Source organism: Arvicola amphibius, chromosome 6 (genome assembly GCF_903992535.2).
Source record: "Arvicola amphibius chromosome 6, mArvAmp1.2, whole genome shotgun sequence".
NCBI classification, from domain to species: domain Eukaryota; kingdom Metazoa; phylum Chordata; class Mammalia; order Rodentia; family Cricetidae; genus Arvicola; species Arvicola amphibius.
The window spans coordinates 2626943-2647750 of NC_052052.2; positions in this window are offsets into that span (position 1 = coordinate 2626943).

Here is a 20808-nt window from a genome sequence, read left to right on the forward strand (position 1 = left end):
CCATGCACAGTGGGGACTTTGGTCTCCCTGGATCTGGATCATATAACAGAATCAATGTCCTTAGAAGGTAACGCCCAAGCTTTCTTTCTCCACATGAGCCCAGAGAGGGGATCTGCCATCTGGTGTTCAGGAGCAGCCCCCACCCCATCAAATTCCCCAGCATCTGAACTGTGGCCTTCTAGCCTCAGCCTACCTGTCATGTAAGTCCCTGGCTGTGGCACTTTGTTGCAGAAGACCAAGAACCAAGGGCGTATACCTAGGAAGAGGATCCTAGACAGACTCCACGGTCAGTGTGGAGGCCCTCAGGCAAGGAGGGCCTGGTGAAGAGGAGCCATGGAGGGGTGGATGATGGGATGCAATGGAACATAGGAAGAGCATGCAGGTGCCTGTGGTATGTGTAGAGCAGAATTTCACACAGAACCGTGGGAGCAGGGATTGGCCCTTCATAGCTGCACTGTGCTTTCTTATGGGTTGGGCTGTGTGAGAGCTGGTTTCCTGTCTCTATGACAACTTAAATTAATGAGTTAACTAAAATGAGGAAGCATCCATTTTGTCTTTGGCTCATGGTTTCTGAGGCTCCAGTCCACAGTCACTGGGTTCCCTCATTTCCGGCAGAAATGTGATAGAGTACAGTGGCTCACTACAGGGCAGCCAGGAGGCCGAGAGTGAGGAAACTGGAGCATCCACTCCCACTTCAAGGTCATGCCCAATGACCTAACTTCCTCCCCTTAAACCACACCTCCTAAGGCTCCTCTGCCTTCCGATAGCTTCACAATCAGGGAGCAGTCCTTTAGCATGTGAACTTTGCGAGACAGTCAAGACCCAAGCTCTTCCTGGACATGGTGGTGTCTTTAATTTCACCAGGAGGCAGAGTCAGGCAGATATCTGTAAGTTCAAGCCTGGATCAATCTGTGAGTTTGAGGCTAGCTTTGTCTGTGTACTGAGTTCTCGTCAGAGCTATATAGAGGGGCCTTGTCTCAAAAAAAAAAAAAAATTCAAACAAACAAACAAGCAAGCAGTGATACAAAACCTTACACATAGTGTTCTTTTTCTCACCTCCCAAGTCCATATTTGAAGTCCTGACACCCAGGGTGTGCCCTCTGTAGGTGACTCCATAGGACTCGGCCATGGACCCTCTAAGACAAACCCTAATGCACACAAGTGATGTCCCAGCAAAAGAAGAAAATGGGACAGAGTCTGGGCAGCTACTGATGGATGTACAGGATGGAGTCAGAGATCAGGACATTGAGAATATAACAGCTCCCAGGAGCTGGGAGCTGCCCTAGCTGGCTCTTCTGTGGCTTGTAGGATGACCCACATCTGCATTCATTGTCCCTGGGCTTCTGGCCCGCTGACTGTGAGAAGACACCTTCCCTGGTCAAGTGCTCAGCTGTGGCATTTGATTACTGTGGCTCTAGAAAAGGCAGGTTGTCAGCTTGGTGGTCCTGTTCTGCATCTGGCCTGGACTGGCAGACCACTAGCACCATCTCAGATGGAAACACACAGGGCTAGGGGCTTAGGGTCAGCTCCATTCAGGACAATGGTTCTGTGTGGTAGGAAAGTGTAGGAAGCTAGGCTTGTCTAACAAAAGTCACTCTCTGACCCAGGTGTCCTTGTTTGTCTCTGTCCCCACCTAAGTGGGCTGCTATGTCATCTCTAGGATCTCTGAGCTGAGGGCTATGCCCTTGGGAAACTCTTATGGCATTGCCCTTCTCCAAACACAAGAGCCACCTGCCGGACAGAAGGCATGCCTTCCTTTCTTCCTGTGCGTAGCATCTTGTGAGGAGGCATCAGGACATCACAGGTCCCTCCATCACGGGTGTTTCCTTAGATCAGGGAGGCCACTGACTGCAGAGTTCAAGTTCACAGGTAAAATGTGTGATCTCTGAGGATGTCTGAGCTTATAGGTGGGACTTGTGTTCAGGGAGGAGGTTTGGCTTTGCAGGTGAGGTTCCAGTGAACCACTGGCTCTCGGTTGCTGACCACACAGGCTGATTCAGGGTCAGGCTCTGGCTCCATCTTTCCACAGGTGGTAGTGGGTGGCCTGGCTTCAGGTACATGGTCCTTCAGAAGCTCAGAGGTTGTCACCACTGCAAACCTAACAGCTCTTCTCACTAAGGACTGTATGGTTTGACGGTGCCCAGCAGTAAAACCCTCACTCTCAGAATTGAAGAAGACTGAAACCTAAGTCCAGGTGTGGCCATCACAGGGGTCTGGGAGGAGGGTATATTACACTATAGAGGCAAGAGGGACACAGAGACAGGAGGGAGATAGACAGAATGCTAAACAAATCCCGTAGATCCTAGAGACAGAAGCAAGAGTCTAGCAGATGGTGAGGTCCATGGCTGGTTCTCCAGCAGAGCCCAGGAAGCAGGACTGACCCTGTTGGCCTTTGAAAGTTTTGATTGTCAAATTCCTCATTCCACCTTGGAACTGCTGAGGATGGATGAGACCTTCACTTGGCTTCTCAAAGAGCTAGGAGGTGTCTGAGTCTCCCCTGTGCTGTGTTGTTGGGGAAGCGTGAGGGCACTATCAAAGACACTTTCCTGCCCTGCTGAGCACTGTTCAGAGGCATTGTGGGAATGCGGCAGCTGAAAGCTATTACCTGAAGGAGGCAGGTGCACCTCGTGGAACCTAGTGTAAGCCCTTAGAAGGGCAATGGATACAAGCACACACATAGCAGCAGACTGGGGTGGCCCTGTGGCTCTGGAAAAGGTTTCTGGATGACAGGATACCCCAATTCGGTATCCCTAGGAGTTTAGGGTCAAAATTGAAGGGCCAGTCTTTATAGTTTGAACACAGTGAGCCAGCAGCCTGTGTATTTTTGTGGGGGATGGAGGCTGACCCTGCTCATTGCTCTTAGAGATTCCATGGTGAAAAGGCTTCTGAGCACATGTTTGGGGCTATCAGTGTGGCTGGACTGGAATTCACGCGGCTTGGGTCCAGTCCTCTGTGGGGCCTTAGATGCTCACTGCCTAAGATAATCACTCTCTTTTCTTCTCCCTCAGCTGCTGGGGGCCTCTAACCATATCTGTTTATACACTGTAATCAAATATGAACTTTAAGCAACTTTTTTTTTCATGGTATTTCACCAGCCTTGCCCATGAGCCAATTTACAGAGAAGCAAATGTCATACACACTGTACAGACAGTGAGGTCAAGAGCAGGTGTGTGGAGGTTAACGGGTGGTAGAAGAGGTGGATAGGAAGGTGTCTGGGAGAACCAGGGGAGGAGGGGCTATTCTGCTGTGTTGAGAGGAAGCTCACTTTCCCGTGAAGGCAGCTCTGAGAAGGAGGCAGAAGATACAAGAAAAGCCAAAGATGAGAACCAAAATTAGAGGCTAATTTTGGGCTCTTGTGCCTCTGGTACATATATGGAAACCAGAATGAAAGTCTCCTGCCTCTTGAAGTCTCCGGGAAACAAGGAGTTGGGTGGCAAGTGTTAGAGCCATGGCACTTTTCAGCCATCTCTGGGGAGGTGGCTCCTGGAGCTTATGAGCAGCAGCCTGTGTGGTTGTGAGACAGATTTATCTCTTCCTATAGTACCTCAAGCTACCACGCGGTAAAGGTGACAAGATGGGCATGGAGATAATGATGATGGTGGTGATGATGGTGGTGATGATGGTGGTGACTGTGATGATGGTGGTGATGATGGTGGTGATGGTGATGATGGTGGTGGTGGTGGTGGTGGTGATGATGGTGGTGGTGACGATGGTGATTATGATGATGATGATGGTGGTGGTGGTGGTGATGATAATGGTGGTGGTGGTGATAATGATGATAATGGAGGTGATGATGGTGGTGGTGGTGATGATAATGGAGATGATGGTAGTGGTGGTCATGATGATGATGATGGTAATATATTGATATTGATTTTATGATATAGTGGTGGTGATGATGGTGATGATGTGATGGTAGTGATTATAATGATGGTGATGGTGATATTGGCAATGTTGATGATCATGACCAGGACAGTAATGGTGATGACTATTGTTATTTTAATAGAAAAATAACAATATACTTGCTATTGCTACTCTTCAGGACATAGAACTGAACAACACGATATCCAACAGTGACACTGACAACTCTAGTTCAAAGAAAAAGACTCAATATCCACATGAGTTGTGGCAGTGGTCACATGGGAGGGGATGAATCTGTGCTCTAGATTGGGTTTGTGGATTAGGACCAGGTTTGGGATCAGGTACCTATCAGATGTGAAGCCCTGATATGGCAGTAGAAAGACTTTTCAACGTCAGTGCTTTCAAGATTTGGGGCTGGGTCCTTCCTTGTGATACGGGCTGCCCTGCACACTGTATGGTGTTGAACAAAATCTCTGGCCTCCACCCATTAGCTGACTGTAGCAACCTCTCTACAATGGCAACAACCTAGTCTGTGGACTCTGTGTCTTGTTTTTTGGGGGGTACAAAATTACCCCAACTGGGAACCACTGTTGTGTGAAGGAAAGATGGTGAGAATGTTTCTCATGCTGCTGGCCTAAATAAATAGGTATCTTGTACTCCAACGCTAGAGTGGACTGAGCAGTTACAAAAGTGGGCAGGGAGTTCTCCAGCGAATGGAAAGAATTTTGCAATAAATATGAGAAAGGAACCAGTGTCTTTGTTTTAGTCTAGATAGACAAGTGGACATGCCAATGAATTCACTGAGTTGTCTATAAGCCTGAGTTCCTGGGAGAGACAGGAGGTGACTCTGGGAACCCGTAAGCAGGTCTGTGGAATTTAGAACCTTGAAGCTACTTCAAATGTCTGGGGACAAGTGTGTATTTGAACAGAGAGTCTAAGAAGATGTTCTAGAACAATGATTCCCAAGACTCAGAGAGACTGGGTCACATGATGGGAAGTGATGCAGAGAAGGGGGTAGGAAAAGAGATGCCACATCAGCTGAGAAAGTGGTATTGAACAGAGGGACTGTCCCCCTGTGGTCAACGAAATGGCTGTTGGGGTTGGAGGCACGTCAGGCAGTCTGTGAGACTCATACAGAACTTGGTTTAGGAAGACAGTGAGGATGAAGGCCGCTAGGGTGCCTTTGAGAGATAACAGGGAGCAAGGCACTAGAGGCTGAAAAACAGTGGGGAACCGCCAGGAGGGAAGGGATGGATGCAGTCATCTTGACTCTTGTTAAAATGGGGAGAGGGGCTTTACTCAAGACTGCTGCCACGGGGAAGAGAGGTTGTTCACAACCTGGATGAATCAGGGATGCTTACCAACAGGTGGGTGGGAGGAGGTCAGCAGATGGGAGATAAAGAGGAGGCTCCCAGGGAAAGGAGGGAGGGATTGCTGTTCTCTCAGAGGGAAAGTCAACCACTTAGGTAGTCAATATGGGAATGAGGACTTTGATATGTTACTGATGGTAGGAGGTTCCTGCTAAATTGACCTAGCAAGAGTCTCACTAAAAGCAGGCCAAGGTCAACCCTTGGGGAGAACCAGGCTCAAAAGAAATTAATGATTATTTGGTAAGGGGTATGTACCCTTGTCAGAGCTAAGGGCAGATTTTACAAAATGGAGATGATGAGGAATGGGCCATGTGGGGGAGGGGGAGAGGGAGGAAAAGAGGGAAGGAGAGAGAGAGAGAGAGAGGGAGAGAGAGAGAGAGAGAGAGAGAGACACTTGCACAGCGCTGGTTCTTGATGAGCATGGCACCATAGCTGATCTCCATGGGCCAGAGTTTGGAGGGTTGTACTGGCTGTTTCTGAGGCTGCCAGTTTCTCAACCACCCACAAGGGAAGCAGCAGATGGGCCTCGCTCTCTGGTAATCTAATCAACATGACTTTGAGGACAAACTGCACTGATTCCACACCACAGAGCTTTGGATTCCGAGAGTCTCTAGCTAAACTGCTGTGTGTTTATGACCACAGCCTGGTACTGAACACACACAGGAAAACAGGGTCTGGTCCCTTGGTGAGACTCCCACTTTACACCTTCCATCCCACTTCAAGCGTGGCAGCTTCTCTAAGGTGGTCAGCGGTCCCAGCCTACAGATGTCCTTCCATTCTCTCAGCTTGAGAGACAAAGGCCCAGGATGACTTTGCTTTCAGTTAGCCTGGCACTTGCTGAATCAATGGTCACAAGACTAAATTAAGCCAGAGGTTGAGTTGTGCCCTTGGCAAAGCTTCCATTAGAGTGTGTGCCTGGGGGGCTGCGTCCAGGGTAAGTGTGACCCTCAGAGATGCGTCTGATGCTAACAGCATTACAAGGCATTTGCTGCTGCTGCTATTTTTGTTTTTGTCATTGTTGTATATTTATCACCTGACACATGTGTACGAGATAGGTGATTTGCCAGTATGGTTTCCTGCTCTCTGTGCCAGTGGCCTTAATTCCTACCCATTACTTCCCGGGATTCTGAGTCAAATAATGTTTGCCTAAGACATTGCTCTCTGATTGGGCATTCCCGCTGCTGAGAGGATGGTGACAGTGATGGATGTGAGATAAGATACACACACTGTTCTCACTGGCCCATCCATCTGCCCACTCACCCATCCACGCATCCACTCCTCACCCCTCCTTGTACCTATTCATCCATTTATCTACCCGCCAACCCACCCCATCATCCATCCATCCATCCATCCATCCATCCATCCATCCATCCATCATCCATCCATCCATCATCCATCCATCCATCCACCCATCCATCCAGCATCCACCCATCCATCCATCCATCCATCCATCATCCACCCATCATCCACCCACCCTCCATCCATCCTCCATCCACTCACCCATCCATCATCCATCATCCATCCATCCATCATCCACCCACCCATCCATCATCCATCCATCCATCATCCACCCATCCATCCATCATCCACCCATCCATCCATCACCATCCAATCCATCCACTCATCCATCCATCATCCACCCACCCATCCATCCACCCATCCATCCACCCACCCATCCATCCATCATCCATCCCTCCATCATCCCTCCATCCATCCATCCATCCACTCATCCATCCATCATCCATCATCCATCCATCCATCATCCATCATCCAATCCATCCATCCATCCATCACCCATCCATCCACCCATCCATCCACCCACCCATCCATCCATCATCCATCATCCATCCATCATCCATCATCCATCCATCCATCCATCCATCCATCATCCATCCATCCTCCATCCATCATCCATCCATCATCCATCCTCCATCCATCCATCCATCATACATCATCCATCCATCATCCATCATCCATCCATCCATCATCCATCATCCATCCTCCATCCATCCATCCATCACCCATCCATCCATCCATCCATCCATCATCCATCCACCCATCCATCATCCATCCATCCATACATACATACATACATACATCCATACATACATACATAATACATACATACATGTTATGCACCCACATACTTGTCTAGTTATCCACTTGGTAGTGTGCTACAAGTGAGGTAGACACAGATGAACCAAACCACATTTCTTCTCGGGATGCCATCACGTCCACTCAGAATATCCCAGTGAAACTCAAGAGCAGACTAGAGCACAGAGTGTATTGTTGTTACTGAGAGGGAACTCCCTGTACCTGGGAAACAAGGAAGTATCTCTTGAGGGAGATTTAACCTTGAAGAGAGTATAGTGTTCAGGTAGGCTGATACAGAGTGAAACAGACCACAGTGTAGGGACAGAGTGTCCAGAGGTCACGAGGAAAGTGAGGGACTCGGCTCTTGCTATCTGGCTAGACCTGAGGCTTAGTGGATATGTGGGACTTCAATTGTCATTGGGGTTTACATTATCTTAACTGGCATGGGCTCCAGAGGGAATAGCAGAGGAGTCAGGACAAGGCCACATCTGAGAACTCAGGTCCTGAGTTGGCAATTTGTTCCTGAGGCCCAGAATTTCATTTGTCTTGAAAATGGCTAGGTCTTAATGGAAGTCAGAGGAACAGGGACCTCACTGTCCTTGTCCTGTTAGTGAATATCTGGAAACACTTTGGTCTATCACTCACCTGTCTGTTTTTTCCCTACTGTTTCAGCATTCAAAAACAACAGGGTGTTGCTTGTCACCTTCCTTTCAGAAAACCCATCTATTTCAGAGAGATGGCTTCCTGGGGTTTGTCAGTACTGGTCAAGGACTCTCTGGGACTCAGACTGGCAAATGGCAGGAACCCAGACATATAGGCACAGAACAGAAAGGCAACACCACCCAGGAAAATTCACTTTAGGTTTTCAGAGTTGTGTCTGCCTCTCCATCCACCCAACAACCTGGCTCCCAGGAATTTGCCCAAGAGGATGATAAGGCATCCATCCAGAAACCCAACATGAACTTCCTAGTGCTCTCTCCCTCACAGGTGTCTCTAATGGAACCACAAACATATAAATGTCTGATCCCCAGTGGAAGGGAGACAGGAGAGCCAAGCCGCACAGAGGGAGGTTTCTAAGCAACAAAGGTTCAACCTAGGCTCCCACAGCAGGCACGGGAGTGCAGAAGTGGTTTCCTGTGGTTTTGCACACATGTATGGAATTCTAGAAGAGGGTATCTGTGGTGGCAGAGAGCAGGGCAGTGTTCCCTGGAAGGGGCCTTTCATTGGGAACAGAGCTGATGGGAACAGAGCTGACTAGTCACCCGATGAGAATCAGTGGAGTCACAAGACGAGCTACAGCTGAGGTCATACTGAAGTGAGCGGCAGGCCAGGATGTGGATCCAGTTCCTGAGCTTAGATCCCTGATTTCAACCTGCTCCCAGGATGTAAGAAGCTGTGTGGACTGGCAGAATCCTGGGAGCCCTTGGCAAGACTTCTGGGGACCAGCCCGGAAGTCCATCTGCTTGTCTGTTTTCTCTTTGAGTGACAAATAGCCACTTGGAGACAACATGCCCCTGTGGAAATCATGCCTCCTCTGGAAAGCGCCGGAGCTCTGGCCAGATTGACCTTCTGGTGTGCCCAGTATCTTTGGGATCCAGCAATCACTGCCTACTCACCCAAGCAAGTGGGCGGCTTTCTGGGGAGCAGGCAGGAGAGAGAGAGAGAGAGGATGCCTGTCCCAAACACCTGGAGAAACAAATGAGCATCTCCAGAACATTCTGCCAGACCAGCTGCTGCACTGGCAACGGACACTGTTGACTGAGATGCCAGCATGTCTGCAAACACCTGAATTTACTCAGGAGCCAAATGCACTTGCCTACAGACAGCAGAAATAAACCTGGTTTCTGGTAAAGGAGAGACATGAGCAAACTCGAAGAGAAAACAAATGTTCTCATTACCCAGGGAACCCTGGGATGGGGCTGGGCAGGCATAGATGGCTGAGGTTCTGTGAAGACTGGCAGGGTGAGAGGGTGGGACACACTTGACATAGATCTCTGCACAGGACATTCCAGGCCCCTGGCCAGGCTGGAGGATCCTAACAGTGACTCGTCCTAATAGTCCTGGGTGTCAACCGCAGTGACTCGTCCTAATAGTCCTGGGTGTCAACCGTCGCTTCATTAGCTGTTATGGTGTTCTTGGGGCAGAGTGTGTCCCATTTTATAGATGACCCAGGTCTCCCCAGGGCCACTGCTTCTGTGCTCTGGTTGCAGTGTAGATCCTGCATCTCTGTCACCTACTGATCTGGTGTTTCTTTGCTAGGTCCTGTGGTGAATGCTGCTTAGCGTCCCTGCTAGGAGAGCAGCTCTGTGAGAGGGTCAGAGGTGAACCAAGCCCCGTGAGCAAACATGCTAATGGGGCATCATTTAAAATAAGTCACCAGAGACACTGGTTCTCCTCAAAACACAGGATACAGACATCCCAGCTCCTTCTGGGTGTGTGACTGTAGGGGTGACCATTTGAATAACATTTTAAAATCATATTAGGGAAATATTTCCACAAGGTACTTGGTAAGAACTCAGTAAGAAAATGGCCTACCAAGTGTTGTGCCTGACTCCACGCTGGCTCAATGGAGTCTTCACTGCAGATCTTCATAGTGGTTCCTAAAATCCCTGTAATAATTGTTCTATTTTTTTTATCAGAAGTACAAGGTGTAAAACGGATTAGGTCTGTGCTACCCAATTTCCCTTCTTGATTATTTTCTTACACTGCTGTTTTTTTTTTCCATCCTGTCTAATGGGGTTGGAAACAGTGGATGGTTGGGATGACTGTGTACTGAAATCTGTCTGAATCTTCCACCTCAATTCTCCAAACAGCGAATGGTCCATCTCTCTTCCCTTTCTCTCCTCCCTTCTTCTGACTATACTGGGTTTGGGACACGGAAGCTTTTGGTGTTCTTCTGGACCTTGAATCGTGTGGGCTGCCCATGTTCACCTCATAGTCATCAAAATGCTAAGCTTAGGTGCCCAAAAAGTGCTTTGTTCCCTAAACCAAGGTTAGAGGAGAGGGCCATGGGGACAGGCACCCCGCACACAGGGAAATCCTTCCTTGTGCACCCTGATCTCTGCTGGAACCACACCCTTCAACCTCTTCATAATTCTAACTGGCATGTCCCTTCTCAGGGGCTCTCCTCCCTTGTCCTCCCACCCCTTCTCAGTGGCTCTCTCCCTTGGTGTTCCCTGCTCCCAATGCCCTTGCATGAGTTTTCTGGGCTGTCATAACAACATGGCTGGAGGCTGAGGTCAAGGTGTGGACAGGAGCCCTCCTCCAGAGGCTTCCTTCCTTGGTTGCTGATGTCATCACTTCCTGTGACCTCATGTGCAGGTCCCATTGAACATCTCCATCTGCAGATGTGGTTATACAGACTCTGGTCATTTGGGATCAGGGCTCATCTTCTCCACCATGCCTACGTCCAAAGGACGCTGGAGCACATAAGGTCACATCCCGAGCCACTGAAGGTCAAGACTTCAACAGAACAATTGGGATGTGGGGGAGGGTTCCATTCAACCCTTGACAGAGATGTTGGCATTCTCTTTCTTAATAAAACTGTCTGACTCCTTAGGTAATTGATCTCAGCAGGTGGAGGTGCTTGCCTCCAAGCCTGACCACCCAAGTCTGTGCCTAACTTCTCTGAGGTTATTATTCATTGATTCAGATGTTTCTCCCCATGGTCTCTGTGCATAACTGCCAGATCTGCATCAGCCTAGAGCTGAGTTTCCACAGCAGTGCTGGGCAGAGGCTGTGTCTCCTTCCTTCACTCCGCTGTGTCTGCCCAGAGAAGGCAAGCCATCCGGCCGTCAGGTGCACCATGCAGCCTATGTCCACCTGGTCATGGAGGAGCCCCTGTGGCTCCCAGGCTAGTCTTGATGTGCTTAAGAAAGAGAGGACACTGTGTAGACGGGTTCCTCTGGACTTGTTTGTCTCCAGGTCTGGGCTTACTGTGCAAGAGTCCATATGGATCAGCCTTGGAAGCAGACTTTGCAAAATAGGACCTCAGAGGGAAGGCAGCAGCTTTTCCTCACCCCATTCTCTAGGAATTTCTGCTGAACCCCTTAGATACCAATGAAGCTAACATCATGTATAGCAGCCACACAGGCCATTGCCTTGGGGCTTGCATCTTCTGTAGACCTGAACGTGTGAAAAATGACACTTCTGACTCTAAACAACAGACGATCCACTGACAATTACATCAAAATCATACACAGTGTTCCATAAAACCAGAGGAGCAGGGTCTGAAGTGAAGGGTGTTGTGGGCCTGTCTGTCACGCCTATCAACTGTGCACTAGGCATCCTGTACAGAAGGGAGACATCTTTGGGTCACACCCGCAGACCTGAGTCTCCATGACTAGAACTTCACCCTCATTTTGTTTCACGGAGGGAAGAAAATTTTGCTGTAAGCCCACAGCACACTTTCTTCAACACTGCTGGCCATGTCGATTCACAGCAAGGCACCCACACATGCTTCTGTAAAGGGAAGGGCTGGCCCATGTCACTTGTGTATCGGCAGTAGCAGTGGGGTGGTCCCCTCACCCTGACAATCCCGCTGCAAAGGCGTTGCTGCAAGGGAAAGGAGGATGGCCATCTGTCAGATCTGACTGTCCCCTGAGAAAGAAGGTGTTGTTTCTGTAGGGGATTGTCAAAAGCACAGGAGGATAGACAGGCACAGAAAAATCCCTCCTGGCACAGCTTCTCCCCATGGCCTAGTTTCTCCACATGGTCCAGCTTCTCCTCACAGCCCAGCTTCTCCTTCAGAATTCGAATGGGATGGTGACCTGGACCATGAAGGGTCTGACTGCCAATTGGTCACCTGCTTGCTAACGTGTGATGGAGACAAACTTCTCTTGGGAGGACAGGCAGAGCCCAGAAAGGAGTATGTCCCTGGAGCAGGATATAGTTACTGCCAAGCCTGTCCTTGCCTTCCTCAGCATCATTCTGACTTGGTCCCTCTGATGTGAGATGACAGTTGGGTGCTCAACACACTGTCCCAGCAGCCCACTGTTGCAGATCCAAGACCCAGACTGCAGGAGAGTGACCCTGCATACTGACCCAAAGATAGAGGCTCATACAGTACAGTGTGTCCTGACTATCTGGAGGATGGAGCCTGAGCTGGAGGTGTCAGCAGGGCTTGTTCTGTTGAAGCTGGGAAAGGAGTTTGTTCCAGGTTTCTCTCCCACGTTGGCAATTCACTGGGCATCCTGGGTGTGTGGGAACAGTCCCCTCAGCTCTTCTTGTTCCTCCATGGCACTCACCTGCATGCATAAGGATTTTCTCTTCATAAAGACCATAGCCATGATGAGTCACGCTTCCCCCCCGCCCCCGACTACACTCTAGCCAGTCACAGCGCCGCCAGTTACACCTGGGAGAGCCCCACAATGACAAAGTCACCTATGAATGTCCAAAGGTTAGAGTTTGAATTTGGACTTGGGGCAGACAGGCCACCTCTGACACTCCTTGGCAACAGGCTAATCCCCAAGATGATCCCTCACAGACACCACACACTCATGACAGCCATCAAGGGCCCAGAGGCGGAGACAACCAGGGCAGAGAGTGTGCACAGGAGAGCCACAGTCCCACGAAAGGAAGTCTTTCTGTGTAGTGGGAAGCTGCAGATTGCCATTTGCCACTTGGCCCTCTCTTGCCAGCCTGTAGAGGCTCCTTTGAGGCCACACCTCACATTGTCCCCAACAGACATCTGGATGGACTCTGGACTGAAACAGTATCTTCTGTCACATTCCACATGATGGCAGGTGAAACAATGTAACTCTCAAGGGACTCAGTTGGGGACCTTCTGGAAGAAGATGGAAACCCAGTGCTCAGCCCCTCTATTTTGTCACCCTGATCCCAGGGACAGGGAGCATCCTCCTGGACCAGGCAATGGCTATGGTGGCAGAGTAGTTTCCGAACCCTGGCCTGAAAAAGCTGAGAGCTGCTGGCCCTTGCTGTCAAGATTCCAACAGAACCCAGCCAGGGATGGCCTCTAGCGACTCCCACAGGGAACCCTGAGGCTCATGGCTTGAAGCTGCTGCCACCCAGAGTAGGCAAGAGTTTGGGAACATGAAAGTCCATCATCTTAGGCTCTGGATCTCTGGGTGATCGCACGAGGTTTTTACTTTCGTTTATTTTTTTCAAGGGTCTCAAACACAAGTGGTGAAGGGGTGTTTCCTCTGTCCCACAGGGGACAGGGATATGTGCCAACGGGGATGAGGTCCACCAGTGACAGTGAGGGAGGCCCCAAAAAAGTGGAGTCTGGGGACAGTTTGAAGTTGCTGGCCCTGGTCACTCAGCATGGGCTGTTAGTACCTGAGCCCTGGTTCCTCTGCCTTCAGAGCTTGGCTGTTACAGCTCATGTTTCCCCAAACTGTCTGGGGCTCTGTGTGCTGCTCTGTGAATGGAACAGCTATGATGACCCCACGGACCCTGGAGGAGGCATGCTGCACACAAGTGCCCACTCGCTGTGGTTTTTATTACACCATCCAGGAAATGCTTCCTTACTGTGTCCCTTCTGAGAAGGTCCTGTCTCTGAGAAGACCAGGGTGGCATGTGTTTCCTTGTTCCCCAGCTGGCACCCTGTCCTGCTGGTCACCAGCGGGCCGCATGAAGCCTTTGTACTCCTCCACACCAGCCGCTCATTGTTCTGGGTAGGGGTGAGTCATGTGTTCCCCAAGATTGGACCTAGGGATGATGGGCAAGGTGAGCTGGCTAGCTGGCCATGTGGTACAGGGGGTGGCAGGTCTGGTGGGTTCTGCAGCTCCAAGCAGGGAGAAACTCATGAGAGGAAGCCCCAGTTAAACTTAGTGGGTTACATAAAAACAAAACTAAAAACAACATCCCCCCACAAAGACAGGAACATGGGGGTGGGACCGGAAGGAAAGAGAAGGAGATTGACAGGGTGGGAGGGAGATCTAGATAGGGTGGGAAGTGAGAGTAACCAGAAATATATATGTATGTATATTTATATTTATATATAAATATATTTACATATTTTAAAATATGTACAAAATTGTGAAAGAGCAAATTTAATTAATAAGAGAAAATTATGAGGGAAATTTGCTGTGGGAAGTCCTTCTGTATATGTGTTGCTTTTATTGGTTAATGAATAAATCTGTTTTGGCCGGTGGCTTAGCAGAATAGAGTAAGGCAAGAATTCCAAGCAGACAGAGGAGGAGAGAAGGTGAAGCAGAAAAGCCAATGGAGGCACTGCAGGAGGCAGATGCCTCTGCCGGAGCCCACCGAAACTTTGCTGGTAGGCCACGACCTCATGGTGATGCACAGATTAAGGGAGATGGGTTAGTTTAGGATATAAGAAGAAGCTAGCAATACGCTTAAGCTATTGGCCAAACAGTATTACAAACAATATAGTTTCTGTGTGATTATTTTGAGTCAGGGCAGCCGGGAAACGAATGAGCAGCCTCCGCCAACAGAAATTCAATTTTAAAATGAGCTAAGACACAGAAAGACCTCACCCGAGACACAGTAGATTACAGAGGGCAAGCCGACATGTGGAAAGAACCCTCACCATTGTGAGTCCATAAGGAGCTGTAGAATAAAACGGTGGGTCCTGCTGACACAGCAGAGCAGACAAACCAGCACATGGGTGCCACCAAACGCTGGGAGCAGGCAGAACACTGGGACCTTCTCTCACTGCTGCGGAGGAGGCTGGATAGCTCTATGCTAGTTCCTTTCCTCTTGCTCTGAAGAAACACCGTTACCCAAAGCAGCTCAGGGAAGCAGTTTATTTTGGCTCATGGTTCCAGAGAGATAAGAGTCCATCATGGCAGGAAGGTATGTCAGCAATCAGCAGGCATGGCAGCAGGATCTGGAAGCTGAGAGCCTACACCTTCAACCACAAACACAGGGCAGAGGGAGAACTGAAAGTGGGCAAGCCTTTGAGCTCTTCAAGCCTTCCCCCAGTGACACACTTCCTTCAGCCCATAGCATCTCCAAACATCACCACCAAGTGGGAACCATGATCCTAAGAAGGACGTGTCACTCAAACCCCCACAATCTCCTCCCCTTTGGAGGGGAGTTCGATGTTTTCTCACAAAACTAAACATATGCTTTGCAGTTCTATACAGCCATCAAGTCTTGAGAAGGAGTCAAAAACTTACATCCACACAAAGCCCCGTGTTCATCGTATTTCCACAGTGTAGAAGCCACCGAGGTGGTAGAATGAGCATCCTGGCGATGGACCAATTTCCAAGACATGCGAAGATGAAGAAGTGTGAGCCTGTGTTACAAGAGTAAAGAAATCTCTGGGTATTGGTCTTCTCTGTGTCGTCAACCGTATGACACTCTGAAAAAGCTGTGTCTCCAGAGAGACACAAAAAGCCGAGGTTGCCCGGGGCTGTGGAAGATGGAAAGATGGACAGATGGAGCCCAGAGGATGCTTAGGGAAGGAAGCTATTTGTGTGGTACTAAAACTCACTACATGTTCTCAGGCATTGTTTATACCCTTGGGATGCACCCCAAGTGGACTCCAGGGTGACTGTGGGCGCTGGGTTCTCCTGATATGTCATCGTAGGCTGTTGATTGCACCCAGGGCTCACGTTCACTCCGTGGGAGGCTGGGTATGGAGGGGACACAGGTATAGATAAAGCCTCAATTTCGTAGTGAGCCTGTAACTGCCCTGAAAAATTGTTTCTTTACTAAAAATTCAGGCTTTTGGAAGTGATGAATTATTGCATGTCTTGGTTATGATGGTGAATGCATTTGTCAAAGCTCATCCAAATGGATTTTTGTTTAATATGAATTGTATCTCAAAAAGTTGATTAATAAATGGAATTGTCCCTTTCGTCTGCTTCCCTGACAAGATATGGTCCCAGTTTATTTTGCAGATGGATGAAACCAATGCCATCCTCACAGCCACTCTGGGGCCCCTGATGCTTTAGTGGATCTGCCAGCCAGAGTCTGACGGCTTCCGCTAGGGTGTCTCCTCTGTGGGTGTGTGCTAATGACGCTACCTGGCTTCCACTAGAGTGTCTCCTCTGTGGGTGTGTGCCAACGACACTACCTGTGTTCTAGGAGACACAGCAAAGGGCCAACGGGCACCAGTTTTTATTTGCCCAAAGGAGTCAAACCTATGAATGACCTAACTGTGCATGTCTCTCCTCGCCTTGGTCCAAATTCAGATCCTAGCCTCCAATGTGATGGCATTGGGGAGGGATGTGATGACATCATGAGAACAGAGATTCATTTATGGGGTCATTACCCTTATAGGCAAGACCAGGGAAACACTTCACTCCTTCCAGTAACTAAGGACATTATGAAAAGGTGACTCTTATGAGCCAGGAAATGGGCCCCAACTGGGAGATGAATCTACAATTATTTGGTTGGTTATATTTTTAATTAAAAAATTGAGACCAGATCTCCCTGTATAGCCTAAGATGGCCTCCAACTCCCTGTCTTCCTGTCTCAACCTCCTGAACCTAAGGATTGCAAGGGTGTCCCATTATGCTTGTCTTCTCAGAGACGTTGGTCTTGGATTTCTAGGGTTTAGCACAGTGAGAAACATGGTCTTGTGAGTTTTTTTTATGATCCACTGAAGTAATGATAAATTATACAGCAGTCTAAATATGCTAACAGACTGTGGCTTTTATCTCCACTGTCAACTTGAGTGTGTTTGGAATCACCTCAAAGACATACCTCTGGAAGTTTCTATGAGGATGCTTCCAGAGAGGTTCAATGGAGGAGGGACGACCCACCCAGAATGTGGGCAGCGCCATCCCATGGAGTTAATAAAAACAGCGCAGAGGAGGAAGCCAGCAGATGGGCAGCATCCTCCCTGCTGTTTTCTGATCCTCTAGGATGTGAGTGAGCTCCTGCCACCAGCGTTGTGAGCCACCCCACAGAGAGCAGGGTAGAAGCAAGGGCTTGAGGTCATCTATGGACGGGGTGGGCCAAGGATGCTCCCTAGTGGAGATGTAGCAGAAAGGCTTGGGGACAGGTGGATGGGGCAGCTCAGGATGTGTCTGAGGCTCCCTCTATAGACTTGCTTCTTATAAATCATATTTTCTTTCTTTTTCTCTATTTCCAGCAATCAATCTCCTCAATATACTTCAATAAATTACAGTATAGATAGAAGCATCACTGGCAGATGCTCCACACGAAATCCTGGATCTTTTCCCTTTTAAGTATAAAGCATCCTGAGCCAAGATTTTGAGCTTTGATGTCTAAATCCCAAGCCCCAGCACCCCAGACAGAAGAACCAAGCAGAGGCTGTGGTTTGGAGCGTTGCTGACTGCAGGGAAGCTGAGTGCAGGAGGATAGTTTACTGAGGCCAGCATGGCTCTAGTTGTGGAGACACATGGACCACCTGTGGAGAAGACAGAACTTCTGTGCAAAGGTCACAGAGATGGGATGGCATCTTCCTTTCTCTCCACAGTGAGAAACAAGATCAGGAGAATGTCTGGGACATCTGGTGACAGGGACAGCCAGGGGTGAGCATGCTTACTTGGTGTGCTGTGCCTCTTCCCAAGGAAGGACCAGTCAATGGCTCAGTGTGCTTGGGGCTCTTCTGCTCCTTTGGATAATTAACATAAGAAATGAATATGGAAATTAGGACAAGATAAGAAGATCTTTAAGAAAGTTTTAGTTAAGTTCTGGGAATGAGAAGTGGAGATGGGGAGGTGACACACCCCGATTACCTGCCTATCCCCTGTGAACTGGCTCCTGGTGACCCAGGTTTCTTTCTTTCTTTCCTCCTCCTCCTCCTTTTCCTTTTTAATATTATTATTTATATATATGAGTGTTTGGTCTGCATGTATGTATAAGCACCATAAGCATGACTGGTGCTTTTAGGGGTTAGAAAAGAGCACGGATCGCCTTGGAGTTACAAACTGTGTAAGCCACAGTGTGTGTGTGCTGTTAATCAGACATGGGTCTTCTCAAGAACAGCAAGTACTCTCAACTGCACAGCCACCTCTCCAGCCTCAGGACTGGGTTTCTAGTTTCTCAAGGGAACTAGACTATTCCCACGATAAGATTCCAGAGCAGTTTAGGCAGAAAGTTCCCTGGCAAGTGGACAGCGCCCTCTATAGGGCTCTGGGGAGCCCGCTACACACCCACTTTAAAGCTCACCTTGACACAGCCTGGTGGAAATGAAGAGATTTCTCGGGTCATTTTGGCATGTCTGTGGAGGATTGTCTCAATTGTTTGTGATGTAGGAGGACTCAGCACACTGTGGGTCACCATTCCTGGGTAGGCAGTCCTGGACTATACAAGAAAGCTAGCTTAGGATGAGCCTATGACCAAACCAGCAAGCAGTGTTCCTTCATGGTTTCTGCTTCAGGTTCCTGCCTCGACTTCCCTCAATGATGGACTGTAACCTGTAAGCCAAGTAAACCCTTCCTTCCCCTAAGGCACTTTTGGTAGGAATGTTTATATCATAGCAACAGACAGGAACCCACAACACCTGCTTTGCTTTTCATTCTGACTGCAGGGAAACCCCAGGCTTTGTTCTAAGAACCCTAAAGCCAGGGTCACACTGGGGGGCAGCTGAATCATCACCACAGTGATTCTAAGCTTCTCAGGGTTGTTGACAATGGTTTCTGTCCTGTCTGGTCCCACAGTCGTTCAGTCCCAAAGAAACACATAGAGGCCTACATTAACTATAAACTGGTTGGCCTATTAGCTCAGACTTTCTTATTAACTAACTCTTACATCATACATTAACCCATTATTCTTGTCTGTGTTAGGCATGTGGCTTGGTATCTTTTATCAGCAAGGCATTCTCATCTTGCTTCCTCTGTGTCTGGGTGACAACTACAGACTGAGCCTCTCTTCTTCCCAGAATTCTCCTGTTCTTGTTACCCTGGTCTCTACTTCTTGCCTGGTGGCACTACCTATACTTCCTGCCTGGCTACTGGCCAATCAGCATTTTATTAAAACAATACAAATGACAAATCTTTACAAGGTACAAGACCATTATCCCACATCACAGGGTGCTCTATTGGATTTCTGTGTTGTTTGATCAGTTGTGAAAGTTCCTATTTTAATTTCGGGAGCTCACATGACTGGGCTATGACTACAAGGCCATATGCTTTCCACATTGATGGAGGCAGGCATAACAATCAGGTATGGGTGTTTCTGGTTGGGTCAAGATTATGTTCTCTCTCTAAATGTTGCCTTTTCCCCTGCTGTTTAAAGTAAAGAAGGCTTGAATGGGGGGTGGGCATGTGTGTCACCTGCTCGGAGCTTTGATCTTTGGTCTGAGAATTCTTAGAGGAGCTGAGACATATCTGACTCCCTTGAGGGTGACCTACAAAATCTTACATGCTTCTGCAGCAAAGGCCAAGGAATGCTTAGATGGTCTGAGGCATGGACTTTTTGTGATGACAGGAGCCCCCCGTGTGGCCATGGACTAACATCAGAGTCAATTCTCCATCATGAACACTGTGTACACAGATGGTTCCTCTGGGAAGCCTTGTCCTGACCCTTATTCAGTTTTGACTAAAATATTTAACCTGCACAGATGGCTAGTGGCTGACACCTCAGTGAGGATAGCTCTGGAGAAAGGAAAGGGACTCTGGATTCAGTGGGTCCTGGGGTCTGTGGTGACTTATACACTGCATCCTGTTCAACTAAGAGTCTGGGAACAGGTGGGCTGTGCAGGGGACCCTGGGAAGGGGGGGGGGGTCAAGCAGAGCTCAGCATTGTTCAGGATCTGTATCACCTGCAGCTGGTCATGGATGGGGCCTTAAGTTCTGTCATCAGGCCTGTAACAAGGAAGAGGTGCATAGCTTTATCTATAGACCTCTGCATTAGAAGGTGGTCACCAAACAAGAAAATCAGCAGATATTCTTCAGGGCAAACCTAGGCAACCTTCCTCCTCCTCTGATGATGATGATGGTGATTGACACCACACTATGCCTTGCTTCATTGCTGACCTTTAGCCTTCCCAACTTTCCCCCAAAAATATCCATCCTAGGACTCTGGAGGAAGGGAGGAATCCCTCTTGTGAGTTTTCCCGAGTGAAATGAGCATCTTTGGAAAAAAGTGTATATTTTACAGTAAAGGCTTTCCTGGGGCTGGCCTGTGTAGGCATCGAGAAGGGAAGGTGTGTTTGGCTATAGATGGACATGCTAGTGTCTGGAACGGAGGGTGGCCGTAGGATAGAACTGGCTGTGGTCGTCTCCCGGTGGAGCCCATCTCCTTGTTACACACCTATCACTAGAAAATGGAACTTCTAGGCAGGCAGACATTCCACGAGTTTCCCTCCAGGAAAGCTCAGGGTTCCCACTTTTGGGGACAGGGCTGAGAGCCACTTACAGATAGATGCATACTCTGCTGTGACTGTCCCCAGGCAGGGCCTGCTGCCTGCAGCATGCAGCCTTCCTGCCCAGAGCAGCCCCAAATCTTTAATAGTGTGCTGGCTAGTTTTTGTTAACTTGGCACAAACTAGAGTCAGCTGAGGGAACCTCATCTAAGGAACTATTCCCTTCAGATTGGCCGGCAGGCAAGCCTGTGAGGCATTTTGTTAATTAGTGATTGA